General features: G+C 39.6%; 1 protein-coding gene across 2 annotated transcripts in view; it reads right to left on the reverse strand.

Annotated features, from left to right (window-relative positions):
- The window catches only part of LOC149168849 (splicing factor U2af large subunit B-like), a 149,699-nt gene that overhangs the window by 15,794 nt on the left and 112,212 nt on the right, over positions 1 to 21,693 (reverse strand). The window lies entirely within an intron of this gene.

Below are 21,693 nucleotides of genomic sequence, written 5' to 3' on the forward strand. Positions count from 1 at the left end.
AAAACTGATAGTGTGCCGATAATATTTTGACTAGGGAGATGATAGATGATGAATAAGAGTAATTTGCATACTGTGAGCTCCTTTTGTTGTCCATGCATGAACATATGGCTGAAGGATTTGAAATTTGAATGGACTGGAATAGATTAATGACACCTGTGGGAATGTCAAAAAATTTAAAAATTGAACAATTCATTCAAATCATTCCATATCCCAAGCCATTTACAGGAGATATGATGCCTTGCAGATTCTCCGTTTTGTGAAAAACAAATATGCATCCTCATTTATCATGTTTGAGTAATTCTTGAAGTGAAGCAGTATCTTAAAGAAATGGTGGTGTCTACAGATTGGGAGTGATAGGAGCCAGGGCCTCTACGTTATCAGCTACAGATGAGATTAGTGATCTTCATACTGGGCATGCTGTTGATTTGTGTAGCTTGGGAGGTACTCCAAGCCCTAGGGTTCAGGGTTTGGAGGCCAAAGCGCCACAAGGGTCACTTGCAGGCTTGGAACCCAAGCGTTGGGGTATTGCACCCATCGGGATTTGGGTCAAAACCATGATGAATTTGAGCTTGACAAAAATTGAGGTGATAGAGCTTGGCAAGTTGATTCCAACGCTCTAAAGATCACTCAAATCAGAGCTCTAGAAACAAAGTAATGAATTTTTGAAGTTATATGGTGGGATTGCAATGTGAATGTCAAGGTCGGCCTAAGGAGTTTTTTAGGCACTTGACAGGTTGGCAGCCCCTAAATTATAACGTTGGAGGAGCCCTTGTATTGAATATAAATACAAGGTGAAGACAAAGCATTTGAGCATCCATCTAGTGCAACGTTATCTCTACAAAAGGATTCGGTGGAGAGGGAAATCTCTTGCCCTAGCCGCAGCACAAGGGAGGCACGACCAGCATGGAGACAGAGGTCTGTTTCAGGGTTAAAACAGGGGTCCGAGTTGCTGTTATGGAGGCCAAGGGTGCTAGCTGTTAGGCCGAGTCCTTGAGGGTTAAAATGCTGCTGATTTGATCTTGTTTGGGCGCTGTTTTGGGGGACCGTTTGCAACAGGACTGCTGTGTGCCAGGCCGCAGGCCATAGCACCACAGCTGGGCTTGCGCAGGGTATGTTAAGGGGCTTGTATATGCCCAATATAACAGCGCAGCAAAGGAGGAGTCCTTCAAGGGTGTGCCGCAGTAAATTAGTGAGCTGTTTGGGGACTGTCAGAGTTCAGGGCTGCAGCAAGTGCCCTAATCAGAACAACAACAAACAGCAGTGTGCAAACAGAATTAGAGCAGTGTTTTGGAGGAGCATTGGGTCAAAGAAGTTGACCAGAATTGGATCAGAGTTATTGCAGGCTGTCGGTGTCGTGTGGAGGACTTTCCGTGGTGGTGAAATGTTCATCCTAGGAGCAGAACTGACAGTGTAGTATTGGGCATCTTTGGACTGTTGGAGGGCAGCATGTGGATGTCCAAAGTAGCCCTAGACTAGCAGTCTTAAAGTGACGAAGAGGAGCTGAAGATTGGGTGAAGTTTGGTGCCAAAGTGCAGCACCTTGATGGACAAAGGTGACTGATAGCCTGGCAGTTTGAATCTCAGGAATTGGCCAACCTAGAGAGCAGATTGATGAGCCCATGTACATGCAGCAGAAGTGACATGCAGCAGTGTTAGGTGGCAGCCCTCCTGGAGTCTCAATGTGTTGTCCTTTGAAGGACTAAAGGGCAGCTAGTGAGCAGTATGGAAGCAAAGGAGCAGCAGGACGAGATACTTCATAGAAGCTGCAGCAATGTTTGTCATTGTATCTTGTATACCACAGGCTGTTGTATTATTCAGATTTGGTTTCATATGACCTATGAAACCGGATTCGTCCTATAGGCCCCACGAATCCCGAATCCACCGTGTCCGACACGTTCTCTCGAGATTCGTGTCCAAAAACCATGACACGTCGTGTCCTATTTTGACACGTCGAATCCGATTGCGTGTCATGATTTTGGCAGCGTGTCCTGTTTTCCAGGGCTCGTTAGGCGGCAAAAGTGAGCTACGCAGGTATGAAAAGGCCGCATTTGGTCATTACAGCCACGCATATTTTCATTTGGCAAGCATTTTGGCAGCTTAATGATCAAGTCTAGGCCCTAGTATTGATATGCTATTCATGGTAATATTCATGGTAATGTTAAATTATTAAAGTGAAGATTAAGGAGAATGTCACTTTTACTTAAATTTTTAACATTACCATGAAATGACTCAAGATGTTTGAGAGTGGTTCCGGCCTCATTGGATTTCATATGGAGAAAGTAGAATTTTAGATTTCATTCAAAATCCAACAGACTTGTCAGTTTTTCAGGATTTTAGGATTGGGGGATTGCAATGTTTTCATTGAATTTTGTCATGTATTAGGGCATGGAACTCATATTTAATCAAAAGCACCAATCCCTCTATGTACCTTGATGTTAGTGACATTGGTTGTCGAACTCCTGTATCATGACCCTCCTAAAAATGTACGCATCACTCAAACAAAATCTTGACTTGACATGTTATGCTTGTTCTATCTTATGTTAATGCTTAAAGGGTGATATTAATGACAAAGATCCCTATACAGATACAGAGGTAATGACAAAGATACCTCTGGCTATTAATGCTTAGAGGGTGATATTAATGACAAAGATCCTGATTTTCCAACAAGACTAGAAAATTAGACATTTCTCGTGGTGGCAAGAGGGCCAAGCATAAGAAATAGATAATAGATTGACATGTATTTGAATTTTGTATGTACTATGCATGCTAATAGCTATAGATGAAGATCTATATTTGAAATCAATAAATTTGTATCATTAATTAAAATTTGTGTAAGAAATATCTAATTTTAAATATATATATATGTATATATATATATAATAAAATAATATATAACGAATCCTACGTGTCCTGTTCCAGGGGGTCAACGTGTCCGAATCCAACACCACGAATCCCGAATCCCCGTGTCAGGTGACTTAGTATATGACAAAGATTGGTGATTGTACAATTTTGTTAAAAACTGTGTATATTTGTGCATATGTGATTTACTGCTTTATATTTCCTCTATGCAAAGTAGTTTATGGTTGAGATTCTTGGTTTGATAGCATCGGTAATTTTAAGACTCTAACCTAGACCCAAGGTCATGGAAATTCAACACATGCAACACCACTCTTCTGAAAATGGGGATCGTTTATATTTTTTATAGTGAACAATCATGTTCAAGAGATGCCTGCAGTTGCCTCAATCAGATGAAGGAGAGACTACAAGAGATTTTGAGAAGTGGGGCATAATCCTAGACTCTGCCTCGTATACGGTGAGGACAGCTCGCAAAGTGAGGTGGAAGATGCTCCTCATGCCATTTTTGCTTAATCCCAAATGGTTTCTTAAGAAACTATGGCCAAGTGTGGAAATTGTCTAGGCTTTTGACTATACTGGCAGACTTTCTTCTCATACAAAGGACAGCAATCAAACCCAAGCAAAATGCATCATGAACATTTTAAATCAGAGAATCACTTCACCCATGACAATGCTCCCAATAATCGTGTTAATCTTGAATAGTAGACATCTGGGAGCTTATGGGGCAAAACAACTATGTTAAAACAGTTATCCACCCATGCCCTCTCTCATGTTTGTTCAAAATTCCAAATTCACACTTGTCAATTCAAAACTTTTGAATTTCCATTATTGTTATTAATTAGAACATAGAAATGCCACCAGGGGTGTAGCTCACTTGGCGAAGCATGTTATAGTGTTATGTAAAATATTATGAGGTCCTTGGTTCAATCTCCCCTATTTACCCATGTCCATGTTAGGGGCAACGTTGTGTACCTAGTGCTTATAGCAGTAAAGGACGGGATTGATCCCATACCAAGCGAATATGAGATTGCCCCAATTGCTAATTACACTAGTCACAATAGTAAATTCAAACAAAAAAAAAGAACTTAGAAATTGATCACACATGTTGTCTAGTTGTTGGTGGTTGTTTCATTATATTATTTTTTCCACTTCATAGGAGTGCAGTTCACCGGACAGTGAATACCACTAGAGTGAATACGCTTAACAGGCTAGACAACAAAAAGGAAGAAATCTGGTAAATATTCATTCAAATTTGTGACATTCAAATGTCTTTTTAAGTTTTATCTCTAACATAATAGGAATATGAATCGGGTACCTATAGAATGTGGAATTACGAGGGCTTCATCTATGGTGGAAATGATGAGTTACCACTTGAGGTAATTGAGGATGATGTAGATGGACTCTCGACTAGATGATGATCTTCACCATGGGCATAGGAGGGGCGGAGCAACAAAATTGGTGAAGGTTGTACAAAGCTAAAATTCAACATAGCAAACAATTTGGAAAATGATAAGCTTTATCGAGAGATATGCTAGCTTCTAATGTTTTTTACAATGACTATATTTGAGCTTTTGTAGCATTTTCATCATGTATGACAAATTTTGAAATTTGCACAACAACCATCATTATAATATTGATTTTTCCTCTTGATGAATTGAATGGTGCTTTCTTTTGTACAAGTTTATCTTTATAATCAAATGCTAACTTGTGGCACTAGATATATTGGATTTCTAAACTGTAAGTATAGCTTATAAGACACTTGGGCACTCACATACACCAACCCATTGGGAGGTGCCTTGTGCAATCGACCCATGTGTCATGTTCATGCATGACCCACTCAATGATGATATAATACCTCTCAACTATTGCTCTGATGTGATGGATCACTTCCCTAGAGTCTCTCTCACCCTATGCCTAGACATGGGACATCATTGGAACATCTAGTACTTCAGCAGTTCCATAGTCCCCTTTGATCATTAGTGCTTGGTTGCTACTTGACTCATTTTGACAACTTGGACAACCCATTGAAGGCATTCCCTAACTTCATTGTCTAGTTGAAGCCACAAAACTCCAAATCTAGGTTCTTGGTCACTTAAGATGCCATAAATTGAGTCCATAGTCGCCCAAAACCATTTGGGAATTGCTATTTGTGGAGTCAACTTAGGTCAAACCCTTAAACATTCTTGATCTTCTAGTGCTGACCATACCATGGAATCCTTTATGGCACCAAAACTATCAATCCACAAGTCACATAAAGAGTCACTTATACTACTATTATAATCAAATACATGGCACAGTCAAAAAGTGAGGTATGACCCTTCCATATGACTGAGTGACAATAATAATAAATTGTGAATCCAATGTTCTCTTATGCCTTGAGATCATTCTTTTACCTATTTGTTCCTCTTTGTAAAGACTATCAAAACCTTGTCTCTCTTTATATTTGAAAACCCTAATTTCAAGTACACACTCAAGTTAGCTATTGATCTCCTTCCAACTCTTTAAAGACCATAAGGCTACATGCATTGGTCACCTCCAACACCTCTACAGGAATCCTTTGGCCAAATTCATTCCAATAATGCAAGTTTAATTCATTCATTCATCCTTGGCATCTCGATTGGCATAATTCCACTCATACCTTGGAAGCTTAAAGCATAGGACCTCAAGGGAGGTTCCAACATAGCAAGGGCAAGGGAGGTATCATCCTCTCTGAGGCATTGTTTAATTCTTCTACATAATTCAATGTTCATCTTCACAAGAGAAGATCTAGTGTTTATTGGTTATATTGCATGTATAATATCTCATATTGGAGATCAAGGGAAGTCGTCCCTTGCAAGAATTTTGTGTTTAGTTTGCAAGTCATTTTGAGACATGGATCACTCTTAGAGGATTGTCACAACTCTCCATTTCAACCCAAGGACCTCCATAATTTGTAGAAACAAATTTCAGCAAAATTCTCTTTCTTCTCTTTTTGTTTCCAACATTAGGGTTTCTAGCTCACTATAGAATTACCAAGTAATTAACCGTAATAGTTAGTCCAATTTCATTTGCTAATTTGTTGGTAAAACTTAATGAAACCTAATCAAATTATTCTAATCATTTACATCTCTAGTTTATCATTAACAACATCTTAAGGTCCTAAATAATCTAGTGGATTTCCCCTTTATTTTCATTCCATTTCCCTTTACCCTAGAGTTTCTCGGTTTAGCCCTAAAATTGAGTGGCCACTCCACTCTCCCATTTCTCCCTTTTAATAAGTAGTGTGTGCATGCTTGGGTGATCTTACATCACTACCCTTACAATGTATGTGGGAGCATGAATCTATCCATTCACTGCATTTTGGCAACTCAACTAGGGAGTTCCTGTCAATCCTTCCCTTTTTCAACAAAGCTTCCCTCCTTCCATTTTTTCTCTCTCCTTTCCCTAGCCCTTGGGACTATGGAATCCTCTTCTTCTCCACTTTCCAACTCCTTTTTCCTTGGCTCCATGCACCTTGGGTCAAGAAATTGTATCCTTAATGGCCCTTTATGCAAATCATATCAAGGAGATGAGAGGTGGAGTTAATTGATTGACCTTTGTACACTTGCCAACATTAGATGCACGCTCTCCGCATCCACTCGAGCTAGTTTAGAGTGGTTTCCCAAAGGCTTCAAATAGACAAATCACCAAATCAATTGGTCAAACAAGATTCATTCTAGGGGATCTTCATTGGTATAGTTCCACTCATACCCTGGAAGTTTCAACCCTAAAAACTCAAGAGCGGTTCCATCATAGCAAAGGAATTTCTTCCCCACCTCACCCCACTTACTCCCGCCCCCCCCCCCTTCCCCCTCCCCAGTGATCCCAATTCCCCTTCCTAAACTCCTCACTCCAACTTTAATAGGAAACTATCAACCTATTTTAGAAACCCACAACCCCAAACATGTTATCCTTTGTTTTCCATTCTTTCTTCACTTTGGAAATGCAAATCTAACTACATTTTAGAAATCTAGAACTCCATATTCAAAGAGTCATAAAGATTGATAGGTTGGAAATGCCATTGAACATAGGAAACTAAACCCATGACTTCAAAAAATTGAGACACGTTATAAATAAATGGAAAACAAATCATTCTGTGATACGAAGATATGGAATCATGTAAACACCGCATTGGAGAGAAATTAACTTATCATGATACCCACAACAAGAGAGACAATACATGCAATTAGGAAAAATGGACATTTTTGTGATGTTGCCTTTTCACTTCCTCCACATACTCTAAAGAAGAGGTGTGCTCAAGAAAACAAGTATTCTTGATTTACTACTCTTTTGGGTTGTGTTTTTAAGTTATGTTATGCTTCTAAGACAAGATCCATGCTTCACATTCCCATAAAGAATGCCTAATCATAAGATCTATAAGCTTGAGGTTGATGCAACCAAAAGAAAAACTTAAAAACCCAATAATAAAGCTTGAGCTATGCCACCCCTTTATGAGGCCAATGCCCTAAGTCCCATGGTCAACAATGCATATCTAAAGACAAAGGAACAAATCAAATAGAGAAAAAGGCAAGAAAAGTGGTATTAAGAAATAAAATCGAGACACTGTAAGTCAATGCAGAGGGGCACCCTCATCTTTAAAGGCACTCATGTCAGTGAATACCTTTAACAAGCCTTATGTGGCTATGCAAGTCAACTAATTAAGTTATTGATCTTAGTCATATCATCCATCAATACACATACCATTTACTTAGTGTCCTAGGAACTACTTCTTGACTTAGGAGTCGTCACATGTAACAGAGGTTGATATTGTCCCTATCATGGTTAAACTTAAAAAATAGTATAAATTGTATGAGTTGCTATGAAGTGAGAGGATGACACCTTAATGTTTCTCCACCTAATGGTACTTGCATTTTGACATGATTCATCATTTATGTTACATTGGGATTTGTGTACTTACCTCAACAGTTGTGTACATGCATTGATACCTATGTAGTTGCATCGAGATCCATGATTCCCTTGGAATCTATGTGCCCTACCTTGGGAGTTGTATCTATCTGCATTGGGCATGATGATAAATCATAAGACCATGCACACTCCTTGGATACCACACATGCCACATCATCACTCATTCTGAGAGGCCAACTTGCTCTTTTGGACCATTTAAACAAGGTTGTTCAATTTAAGAACCACATGTGCCTACTTTCCACTCATTTGGCATCTTTTGAGGAGAACATTAGATGATTTAGAGGAATCCAAGTGACCCACCCTAGGAGGCGTCTAGGTAACACATGTGAGCATATTAAGCATTTCTTAGGGAATTTGAGGGGATAAACCTCTTATTCTTGTTAGATTCACACGTGTGAGGGACTCATGGAACATTAAGGACGGGTTGCATTATTATGATGGGGTCAACCTTCCTTGATGGACGAATCTATTGTATTTTGATCATGTCTATTCCACTTTTGAGAAGGGCATCCACTTTGTAGAGGCATCTATCCTCATATATTGCACATGAGGCATTAGTCCACCATATTTATTTTTGTTGATTGGACCCTTTGCAGGATATTAGTTTTTTTAGGATAGATCTAGGAGTTTGTTAATATGTGATGTTATTTTATTGTATAGGTTGTTAAGCTCCTCTCTTCGAAATAAGAACCTCCTCCTCATTTGTAAATGGGGTGGAAATTATTAGAATAAAGTTCATGAAATGTGGCAAATGATTCTTGAAGCACACTAAAGTTTTATTGTAGGTTTAGGCTTGTCAAAAGCTACTTGGGCATTAAAGAGGAGTGTTAGATTTTGGTAGCATCGGACAAGTGTTCTAGTCTCGATTTGTGTCTAAGAGACTAAAGAACATGAGATATCCAAAACCCAGAAGAGGTTTCACAAGATGAGCTTGCAAAATGCCTTAATTATATTAATTGACCAATTATTAAAAAATATCTAAGACTAACTTAGTAAAATTGATTAATTAATGGGAATTAATTAAGGATGATCGAGAATGCTCTTGAGACTCACACAGATAGAGTCTACGATGATCTTAGTCATTGATGAAGATTTAATCATGGTCATTGAAGATCCAGCAACAGATTATAAGAGCAAGTTGATGGGATGGAGATAGACACAGTTGAAAGAGAGCTTGACAAATTGAGCTACCCAGTGCGTAGAGATTCAACGAGGGAAGAGTTCGAGCGAGAGGGAGAGCATTGAAGAGAGGGAGTAGCAGAGAGAATTTTAGAGGAGTTTTCCAGTGTCGGAGAGGCGGAAAAGGGAGGTCGAAATCTTCTGCAGAGAAAGTCGTCCAACCAATCTAAGTTAGCCAATGCAGCGAAGTGAGTTGTTGGGAAGGGTTTGTTTCAATTGTCAAAGGCTAGAAAGATTATCCAGAAGGCAAAGCGAATTTTTCTTGAGACAAGGGGAGGCTAGACAGCGCAGTTGGAGGTAGTTTCAGGGGCCATGCACAAGACAACAGTGCGAGCAGCCAAGAGCCAGTGCCAGCAAGCCAGAGGGAAGTCGAGTTATTCTGTAGAGGGAGAATTTTGCACCTAATTATTTTTGCCAAATATTGATTGGAGGATTGCCAGTTGGAAATTCAGGTATTGTACTCTCCATTTTTGCTGCATAATAAAATAAACCCTCATCCACTGCATTGGTTCTCCCTTCGTGTTTTTCCGGGGACTATTAGTCCAAAAACTATTGTGTCGATCTTCTACGTGTGCGCATCGATTTCTCAGTTCTTGGTTTATTTATTTCCACAACATTTATTTTATTGTGAAGACTTTCAATGAGAATTATTCGTAATTTGTCGTAATAATAATTACAGAAAACAAATAAATTGTTAAGTTAGGAGAATAATTTCCAGTTACTGTAGTTCAAGGAATTTTCACATGGTATCAAAGCATTGAAGATCAAATCAAAGGCTTAGAAGCGAAAGAAGCAGAATTGTGTAATTTCAAAGGGAGATCTGAGCACAGTTTCTCTAGATCTGTGAAGGCCAGCTAGGCATTGCAAATTGCTGCGCAGAAATCAGTTTGCAGATGCATAGTGCAGGAAAAGTTCAATTTGTCCAGAACAGAATTCCACTAGGCAGTGGATTTGCCAAATAGAGGTTCCCAGTGAGCAGATCAGTTGATTCATTGAGTAGATATGGGTGCAAAAGTTTTGCAGTGAGGGTTTCAGTTGCAGATCTGTGCAAGGAACAAGAAGACAAAATCACACGAAATTATACCCAAGATGTCTTCAATAGATTTCCCATATTTCTCCAGTATGGCCACAGAGAGATTCAACATTCAAGAGCTACGGATTTGTCTTCCGACTGGAAGATGAATTCGCTCAAATAGCTTGCCTCTCTAGCTCAACTTCACAGTGGAGTGTTAACTCATATGATAGGAGTTAGAGAATACTTCTCTAGCTACAAGGAGGAGCAAATGGACTTCACGTTTCAAATGGAAAACAAGAGTAAAATTACTCCAGTTGAAGTAGGTACCATTGAGATTGAGAGGGAATCAGGGGCAACTACCAATGTTACAAATGTGCTACATGTGACCGACTTGGGTACAAACCTTATTTCAGTATCCCCTCTACAGGACAAGGGATATGATGTCCACTTTGTAAGGAAGAAGGTATTCATTAAACACCAAAACTGTAAAAATGGAAGGCAAATTGGAGTTCGTAGCAACAGATTGTCCAACTTGCAGCTTGACTCTCCAAAGGCACTAGTTAACGACAGGAGCAGTGATAGCAGTAGCAGTTGGAGATACCTGAATGAGTTATGGCACAAGAGAATGGGACATTTACCACACGGAGCACTTAAGATGGTCAAGGAGACAGTGGCAGATGTTCCAAAATTGAGCATGGAACATGATTATGTGTGCAAGGAATGCATACTTGGGAAGTATGCTAAGGCAACGTTTCCAATAAGTGACAGTAGATCAAACGGCATGTTATAGCGTATAAACTCGAATATTTGCGGCACTATGTCCACTATATCTCTCAAGAGGGAACGAGAATTTCGTTACCTTCATCTATGACTATTCCATAAAAACCTGCATTTATTTCTTGAAGACAAAGGATGAGGTCTTCAATCGTTTTAAGGAGTTCAAGGCTTTAGTAGAGAATGTGACAGGGAAAAAGATCAAGGTGCTTGCTCAGATAACGGAGGAGAGTACACAGAGAGTGACTTCACAAGATTCTGTGCAAAGGAAGGCATCAAGAGAGAAGGACAACCCCATACAATCCACAGCATAATGGAGTAGCGAAGCGGAAAAACAGGTCTATAGTTGGGGCTGCAAAGGCTATGTTATATGACCAGGACATGCCCAAGTTCCTATGGGCAGAGGAATGTAACACAACAGTGTATATACAGAACAGGGTTCCTCATAGGGCATTGGAGAAGATAAAACCATAAGAAGTCTTCTTAGACAAGAAGTAAGGAGTTAGGCACTGCAAGATTCTTTGGGAATGTAACTTACTGCAATATACCAGATGAGAAACGCATTAAGTTGGATCAAACTGCAAAGAAGGGATTCTTTGTTGGGTATAGCAAGACCTCAAAGGCATACAGGATCTATATTCCTAGCAGTAGGAAGATTATCATGAGAAGGGATTCTTTGTTGTGTATAGCAAGACCTCAAAGGCATACAAGATCTATATTCCTAGCAGTAGGAAGATTATCGTGAGAAGGGATGTGAAGTTCATGGACGAAAAAGCCTTCAAGAAATCTCGCGAGATACCAACAGGTGATCAAAGTGAGCCAGTAGAAGCTCCACTGGTCCAGCAACAAGGGCAGCCATAGGGGCAGTCGTAGGGACAGCAACAAGAGCAGCCACAGGGGCAGTCATAGGGACAGCAACAAGGACAGTCACAAGGATCTAGTACAATTACCAGTGCTAGCACGACCTCAGGTGTAGGAGATCCTGTGGGTTTGCAGCAGACAGAGCAGTAGAGGATTATCGTTAGAAGGGATTCTTTGTTGGGTATAGCAAGACCTCAAAGTCATAAGGACAGTCATAAGGATCTAGTACAATTACTAGTACTAGCACGACCTCAGGTGCAAGAGATCTTGTGGGTTTGCAGCAGACAAAGCAGTAGAGGCAGGATGAGGAGCAGGTCGATCCTCCCACCACTAGTGATCAAACCAGCATGGAAATTCGTCAAACATTGACGGATGCAGAGGAGTTCATAGGAGCTACTAGGACAAACGAGAGAGAATGCAAAGACGGGGAGATCTTCCTTGGTCGAGAGAGATACACTACAAAGATTCAGAAGAGGTTTAGGATGGACTGTAGGCCTATGTCCACGCCTATGATTACAACTGGAGGAGGATAGATGTATTACAGGACAAGGACGTTGACCCAACTTTGTATAGGCTACTTATCGATTCCCTCATGTATCTAGTCAACACCAGGCCAAATATTTGCTTCACAGTCAACACTCTCAATCAGTGTATGGTGGGACCTAAGAGAGTGCATTGGACAACAGCAAGGGACATTCTGAAGAATTTGCACAGGACGATCGAGTATGGGTCGAGGTATACTCAAGGTAATGTGGTCAGGGTATGTGGTTTCACAAATGCAGATTGGGCAGGCAGTTTAGTGGATCGGAAAAGCACATCATGGTGTTGCTTTAGCGTTGGATCAGGCATTGTATCTTGGTGCCACAGGAAGCAGAAATCTATGGCACTAAGCTCTACAGAAGCAGAGTACATGGCAGCTACCACAGCCACATGCGAAGCTATATGGCTTCGGAAGTTGCTAGTAAGTTTGTTTAGCCAGAAGATGGAAGCAACCAGTATCTACTATGATAATTAAAGTTGCATCAAGCTCTTTGAAAATCCAGTGTTCCATGATAGGTTGAAACATATAGACATACGATATCAATTTATTAGAGATTGTGTGCAGTGTGGAGCAGTGCAGCTACTACATGTTCGCACAAAGCAGCAGGCTGCAGGTATACTCACAAAAGCTCTAGGGAGATCTAAGTTTGTTTATTTCAAAGAACAAATGGGTATAATGGAGAACCCTTTCCAGTTGCAGGGACAGTAGATCAGTTTTCAGTTGCAGCTAGCGGCATGAGATCAGACGCAGCACAGGCAATGTTGGCAACAGTGCAAAGAGGCACAATGCAGTGTCAACAGCAACGCAAATGCAAAGTGGTTCATCTATAGGGTTAGCAGATGAATCAGAGTATGCACAGTAGCATGGTGGGCAATGACAATATGTTGCAAATGTCAGACACTAGCAGCTTGGTCTAGCTACAGAGGGGAGATGTTTATGGGAGAACACCTTCCTCGCTAAGACGGAGTGTTAGAGTTTGGTAGGCATCAGACAGGGGTTTTAGTCTCTATTTGTGTCTTAGAGACTAAAGAACACGAGATCTCGAAAACCCAAAAAAGATTTCACGAGATAATCTTGCAAAATGCCTTAATTAAATTAATTGATCAATAATTAAAAAATGCCTAATTCTAACTTAGGAAAATTGATTAATTAATGGGAATTAATTAAGGATGATCAAGAATGCTCTAGAGACACTCACGGATCGAGTCTAAGATGATCTTAGCCGTTCATGAAGATTTAATCATGGTCGTTGAAGCTCCAACGAGAAATTATAAGAGCAAGTCGATGAGATGGAGATAAACACAGTTGAGAAAGAGAGTTCGGCAATTCGAGCTACCCAGTGTGCAGAGATTCAGCAAGGGAAGAGTTCGAGCCAAAGGGAGAGCATCGGAGAGAGGGAGCAACAGAGAGAATTTTGGAGGAGTTTCCCAGTAGCTTTCCAGCACCTTAGAGGCTAGAAAAGGGAGGTCCAAATCTTTTGTAGAGAAAGTCGTCCAAGCCAAGGTTACGAGGGAACGCCCCTCCCCCCGAATCTGCTCATAATTCGCGCTCTGCTCAGGAGCGAGTAGGGAACAACCTCATGAGCGCGCTCCTGAAATTCGCTCCCGCACTCCCTTTAAAAAAAAAAATCGCTCCCTTTTTTTGAGGGAGCGATTAGGGGAGCGGTCAGGAGCGAGATGGAAGGGGAGGGGGGAAAAGGTTAAAAAGGCCCTCTCCGTTTCCATTATTTACCCATTTGTTCGAAGGGGAGATCGCTCCTTGATCGCTCCCCTTCGAACAAATAGGTAAATAATGGAAAGGGAGAGGGCCTTTTTAACCTTTTCCCCCCTCCCCTTCCCTCCCTTTCCTCTCTGTTCGTCGATCGTCGCCTCCCTCTCCGCCAACGGACGGAGAGGGAGAGGAAAGGGAGGGGGGAAAGGTTAAAAAGGCCCTCTCCCCTCCCATTATTTACCCATTTGTCAAGTTGGAGAGAGCAAGAGAGAGAGGAGCTTGGAGAGAGCAAAAGAGAGGAGCTTGCAAGGGAGATTGGATCTTGGGATTGAAAGCCAAATAGGTAGGATCTACACCCTAATCTAGCATTCTTGTTTTTTATATGTTCATTACTAAATTGAACGAAAAAAGAAATCTCTATTTCCCATTCCCATTCCTCCATTTTTTTGCAGACTCAAAACTTCAAACATCATGGCTATATGGCTTGGCATTTTCTTGTTGTTGGTTCCTTTTTTGGTTATTATGGTGTTGGAGAGTTGAAGAAGGAGGGTTGATCATGATGAAGAAGAGGATGAAGAAGTGGGTTATAGTGGATTTGATGAAAACCCTGGAGAGGAGTACCTTGGTGAGGAGGAAGAGAGTAGACATGATAAGGCCCCAAAAATTAAACAAGACCCAACCCCGTTGTGGAAATATGTTATTAGGTCTGAAGCAAGGAAAGGGGGTGTAACCACTAAATTTACATGCAACAATTGCAACAACACTTACACAAGTTCATACACTCGTGCCAGAAGGCACCTATGTGGGAAAAGGCCATGAGATGGAGATAAACCAGTAGGAATCAAAGCTTGTGTAAGTGTGTCAACAACAGAAAGAGCCAAATACATAAGGGAAGAGGAGGAAGCCCAATACAAATCTAAAAAATCAGAGGGTTTATTTGAACATACCTCACAATCACATGAACAAAGAACTCTATTAGCATCCTCCCATGGCAATGGATATGGAGGCACAGGAACAAACATCTCTTTAAGGTGCAGAACCATATTAGATTTCCTTGACGAAGTGTGTAACAATGATGTGGATTCAAAAATTTACCGATTTCTCTATGCATATGGGATACCATTCAATGTTCTTCGCTCACCTTATTAGCATGAAATGGTTTCTACCATAAATGATGCCCCCAAAGGATACAAGAGCCCTGGGTATGACAAGGCTAGAACCGTTGGACTTGATCATCAAAAAGCAAGAATACCACGTTCTTTGAGTAAAATGGCAAATTCTTGCACTGAGCATGGTGTGTCCATTATATCTGATGGATGGACAAATGTAAAATGTGTAAAGAATCTAGGGATAAGTAGTGTAGTGTGATTCTTCGTTACTTGATAACAATTTGTGGAGTCTTTTTACTTTTTCTAGTCAACTTAATCTTCTTCTTATTATTATTAATGCATGTGTGTGTACTTCATCAAACTGCTACAAAAACATAAGAACAAGAACACAAGATGTTGGCTTCTGCCAGGGCCAAATACTCTCTTCTCTTGAGAGGAAAACCCTTTAGTAAGTTTCTCTTATTGAAGCTTCTTATTGATCAATGCCAAACCCTAGACCCCTAACAAGAGGATCCTCCAAGCACAAGTCAAGTCTTCCCTCCTTTATGCACCTTATACTCTGGCACTTCTTCTGGCACTTCGTCCTCTTTCTGGCACTTCATTCTCCAACTTTCGGCACTTTATTCTCCTACTTCATGGTGATAGGTTCTCTTATACTAGTTCTAGAAGAGATGTTTCTTCTTGATCCTAAGTGCACCTATTCACATAGGATGATGCTCTTCTTCTCTTCACCAATCGAGCTTCTTCTTCATGTAGGATTGCAGACCTGTAGTGGCAGCACTGCAGCCCTAAATTCTTGCACGTGTGGGAGGATTCGTGGTGAGTTTGGTTCCTTTCTCCTTCGTATGTGAGAGTCCCTTCTTCACTTCAATGAGAGGCCTTCTAGGTCTAAGTTGCAAGCCCAAACAATGAGAAGTATGGTATTGTTATATTGTTGTTGATATGTATACAGAAAGCCCTCCTTTTCTCGCACGTGTGACTGCGTTTACCCTAGAAAACAGTCCCTCAAACTTCGTTGTTCTTCCTCCTTACTTTGCTGCCCTCATAGACCTTCCTTCGTTCCTCTTCTCCTTCTTTCCCTCGCAGATTTTAGAATCGAGTGAATGCGTTATGTAGAGGAGTGGACAGCCTCTATATATAGAGGTCTTTCCCTCAACTTATCAACTCTTTGCACGCCGACTTGAGGACTACTAGGAGGTTGATTTGTTGAGCAAACTTTGGATAGTTTCCATGGTGATGTAGCATGCTTGAAGGAGCTTCTTGATAGTGCCATTGCATAGGAGTAGACTTGACTTTGCTTGGACGTTTTCCCTTTGACTTTAATATAGATTTATACATGGTGTAACATGTCCTTAAGGCTTTCAACATTTCCTTTTGACTATTTGACTCACCTATAGCACTTTGACATGTGCTAGACCTACTTCAATGAGCAAGAAACTCATTGACATATATTATAAAAATAATATTTCTTTTCTTGAATAAGTACAAATATCAAAAGTACATTTATGAAGACCGAACCTAGTTACATTTCCTTCAACAAAAGGCAAACCATTGATAAGTGTTCTTGCTATGTCTATTAGTGATGTCATCTTTCTTTCAACATACGATTACTCAAAGAAGTTCAAGACCGCCATTAACATTGCATAACCATTACTTGAAACAATTGAACGTATTGGGCCATACAATGTCATCCAAGTCATCACTGATGATGCTGCTAATTGTAAGGTAGCGGGAGCAATTATTGAGGATAAATACCCCCAACATATTTTGGTCTGGGTCTTTGGTTCACACAATGAACCTTTCGATGCATGATATTATTAAGAACAAAAACCAACAATACAAATGGATTGGTGATCTGTACAAGAGAGGCAAACAAATGATAAAATTTATTGCAAATCATAGCAATACCCATGGGCTTTTCCACAGCCACTCAAGATTGGAGTTGTTGAAGATTGTGAAGACTAGATTTGCTAGCTATTACCTCACCTTCAGGTGCCTTTTGAAAGTAAGAGAGTCATTGGCTAGCATGGTATGAAGTCAACACCGGCAAGTTTTAAAGGACAAGGCTACAAATGCAGTTGACAAGCAAGGTTTTGAACAGGTGTAGGAGACCGCTCTTGATGGTCTGTTTTGGGCACATGTGAGGGAAGTATTGCAATTCACCAAGCCCATTTATAGCATGATTTGTTTTGCAGATACAGATAAACCAGTGATTGGGGAGGTGTATGAGCAAATGGATACCATGTTGGGGCAAATAAAAGATATTGTTCAATATAATGATTCACAATTGTGTGTACACGATGGAATAAACTTAATGTTCCACTACATGCCTTGGCATATATCCTTGTGCCAAAATACTACTCTCCATCTTGGTTGGGCAAGCCTGCACCTGGGGGTGGGGTTAGGGCCAAACCCCATACAAATTCAGAGGTACAGGAGGGATTTATGAAAGCATTAAACAAGCTAGTCCCTGATAGGGAGGAGTGTGCTAATCTGTGTCTTGAATTAGGCAAATACTTCATTGCACTGGTTTGTTCAGTTCTTTGCATGCAATGGAAGATAGAGACAGATTTGATGCTCTCACATGGTGGGAAGCATATGGCGGCATGGGACTTTTGCCAAAATTGGCAAAAAAAGTTCTCTCACGAGTTGTAAATACTTCTTATGCAGAGAGGTGTTGGAGCACCTACAGCTTCATACATAATGTGAGAAGAAACAGACTCAATGAAAACCGAGCAGAAAGCTTGGTTTATGTGCACTACAACTTGAGGTTGTTGAGTCATTATTGTGATCGAACTTATGAGGATCCAATATATAAAATTTGGGACAACCACCCAAAGGACGATAATGTCACTATACATCTTGAAGAATTGGAAGCAGGACTTTTGAGAGATGATGATGAAGCGACAACAACCATGCCACCCCCACCATCCAGTAGCAGTGCCAGTGCTCGAGTTCCTTTGTTGTCGCTGCCTCCATCTACATCCTCACGTGGAGGGCATGTGCCTTCTAGTTCCAATTGTGAGACAATGTGGGAGGAGACTCCTAGAAGACCACCAGTACCATGACCTACTCAGAAATTAGACATTGCTCGTGGCAAGAGGCCCAAGAATTAACAATAGATAATAGATTCACTTCTCTTTTCTAGTTTCTATTAGTTTTCAAAATTGTTGACTCTTTCATATTTATTATGATATTTTTTGTAAACAATACATGACAATTTAAGTTTGAAGTTTGAAGTTGGCAATCACAACTCATTGGTAATGAATTATGAATATGATGCTTCGAGAAAGTTGAAATTTGCTTCATTTCATTTCATTTCATGTTAGATATTCTTTGTTGTAATGGTTACAATTAGCTTACAAGTACAACGTTGGTGATCAATGATGATAAATGTTAAATATTGAATTTTGAAAGCTTGAAACTTTAAGATTGATGAATCATGAGACTCAATATGTTGTACGTTACTACCTTGTGGACGTGGTTGATGAAGATTATAACTTCTAGATGATTGATGTTATATGGTTCAATCTATGTTTTTATGTTTAATATATCTAATTCATCATTCTACATGCTTTTGTTGACATATATGCATCAAAATATAAAAATATAAATATATATCATATAAAAATTCGCTCCCAAACCAAGAGCTTTTGAAAATTTCGTTCCCACTCCCGCTCCCAAGTAACCTTGGTCCAAGCAGTGTGAGTTAGTCAGTCCAGCTAAGCGAGTTGTTAGGAAGGGTTTGTTTTAGTTGTCGAAGGCTGGAAAGATCATCTGGAGGGCAAAGCAAATTTTTCGAGAGGCAGGAGGAGGCTAGACAGACCAGTTGGAGGTAGTTTCAGGGGTCGTCCAGACTTGCGTAGACCAACAGTGCAAGTAGCTATGAGCCAGTTCGAGCAAGACAAGTTAATCTGTAGAGGGAGAATTTTCCCTCCTAATTATTTTTGCCAAATATTTGTCGAAGGATTGCCAGTTGGGCATCCAAATATTGTACTCTCAATTTTTGCTGCATAATAAAACAAACCCTCATCTACTGCACTGGTTTTCCCTTCAAGGTATTTCTGAGGACTATTAGTCCACAAATTATTGTGTCGATTTTCTATGTGTGTGCATCTATTTCTCAGTTCCAGGTTTATTTATTTCTGCAGCGTTTATTTTATTGTGAAGAATTGTAGTGTGAATTATTTTCTATTTGTCGTAATAATAGTTACAGAAGACAAATAAATTGTTAAGTTAGGAGAATAATTCCTAGTTACTACAATTTAAGGAATTTTCACAAGGAGTGGCATCACTACATTGGAAAGGTAAGTTATCCCTTGTATATCGCTTGAAGTGTGTGTCTTTTCCCTTCCTTGTGAACAAAATCAAGACAATACACACTTTGCTAGATCTAGGACTTGTAATATCTTTGTCCTAACAACAATACGTGCCCTTTATATCTCTTATAGAATTTTCCCGTTATGGTGCATTTTGACCCAATTGCCCAAAATAACTAGGGGAACACTTTTTTCACCTTAACCAACCCAAAAAATCCAAAATTCATCTCTTTAAATTTTTTTTGTACAACACATTGAGCTTAGTTGACTAAGAACATTCATAGTCTAAAGTGAGAAAGGAAAAGCCATTGAGGTGACAGTGGTGGCTTTCCTATAGTTTCCCTTAGGGTCTCATCCTCACGATTAGGACTTTTTGCCTAATGAGAACTTAGGAGGTATCAGAATACTCCAAGAGGAAAGTTCTCCAGAATCTCAACCAATGAAACGACTGGAGGGTCGTTTTTGGAGATGTGTTACAAGCAACATTGCAAGCATCACAATATATTGGGATTCTCTCATTTCGACGATATAATCACTAGAAGAATTGCGATATGTCATGATATTTCCTCCAATAATTTCTTTCGCTGAGAACTTTCCTCCTAGAGGGTCCTTTTTGGAAATGTGTTAGAAGTAATGTTGCAAGCATCACGATATATTAAGATTAAGAGAAACAAATCTCCAAAAAGTACCTTCCAATGGTTTTGTTGGTCAAGAACTTTCCTCCTGTTAATTGGCCCCTAGGGATGATTTTTATATGGTGGAATGGGAAGCTGACATGGAGGAGGGATCTCTTAACTTTGTCAAACACAAAATACAATCCCAAAATGCCTATGCTACGTCTCTTCATATTCCAAAAGAGATATTGGAAGCAAAACCAAAGGGTGCATGGAGGGTGGTTCTTTTGACCATTAAGAAAAACCAACGGGCAAAGATATTGACCAAGTTAGACAAATTTTACCGTATATGTGGAAAACTTGTTATGCATTTTTTAACCTAACTTTTCGAACTTCAAAGTAAGTCCATCATCAGGGGATCGCAATTCACAATTGAAATGCTTTCGCATGATCCGCTTGAGCTATTAATAGTTATATATAGGATGACATGTTTCATGTTAGCTCATAATAACAATTTGTTAATTTAATATTGATTAATAATGGTTACTGTGTTGTTTAGTTTTATTAATTTTGTCTAAAACTTAGCAACACTTGGAAACCATTATTAAACAAAATTAATAAAACTGACCAACACATAGTAACCATTATTAATCAAAATTAAATTAACAAATTGTCATTATGGGCCGACATGAAACATATCATCCTATATATAACTATTAATAGCTCAAGCTAATCACGCTCAAACCTTCTCAATTGTGGATTGCGATCACCTGATGATGGACTCACTCTTTCAAATTTTACAGTAACATGGTGCACTTTCTTTCTCCAATGATTTCGCCCATGCAATTGAGGATACTCCATAAGTAACAAGGCCTACCTATCTCTACATCCATTTAGATTGGTCTCGAGCAAATCAATGAGAAATCAATTTTCAAGCTTAATGTCTCCCACCTTGAACACTCCAAATATAGGAAAATCACTCGACAAGTGTGGATTAGGAAGGTACAATTTGTCAAACAACCCAGTTTCTTCAAGGTGAGATAAGTTGATGTCAAAGAAAAGATGAGATAAGGAGAGATTTATGTGCCGAACTAATTTCCAAAAAAAAATATTTCATTATTTCAAATCCAACGTCTTTTCCAGGGAAAGGATGTTGAACTAGAGCTAGTCTTAAAGAGAATAAACCTAGAGGAGAAAGGATAAGAACTAGAGTAAAATAGAATGTTGTTAGAGAAACACACCAAGTAATTTCTGTATTATCTCAAGAGAAAGCAATCTTCAAAAAGAATATTTTCATTGCTTCTTAATGATGAAATGCTTTCAGAAGAGTGTGATAAAATACACGAATTCTTCTAAAATGACTTCAAAATATTTCATGTCCTCTCAAAACATAAAACATCTCAGTTGAGCCAAAGAGGAGTGCAGATTGCTTGTTCTTGTTATCTTAATGAACTAGGAATGTAAATATTTGGAGTCTAACTTGCCTTTAGATTAATCCTTGAAGGATGGTAAAAATCCAAGAGAGAATATTCTGCTGGAAAATGTAACTAGGTTCGGTCTTCATTAAATGTATTTGAGTCATCTTGTAATGCACTTATCAAAGGAATAAAGAACAGAATTTTTATTATTATTATTGTGACTTATTAAAGCATGGGCTTCATGCTTGGCTCACCATGTTTTAGGTCAAAGTCCCCATTAAGGACTTCTAGGATTTATCTCGAATCAATAGAGTCATTGTACTTTTAAAGAGACCCTTCTTGGGCTCTTGAATC

Source organism: Pinus tabuliformis, chromosome 4_2, assembly GCF_031772625.1.
Source record: "Pinus tabuliformis cultivar Carrire ecotype Pingquan chromosome 4_2, CPIR1, whole genome shotgun sequence".
NCBI classification, from domain to species: Eukaryota; Viridiplantae; Streptophyta; class Pinopsida; order Pinales; family Pinaceae; genus Pinus; species Pinus tabuliformis.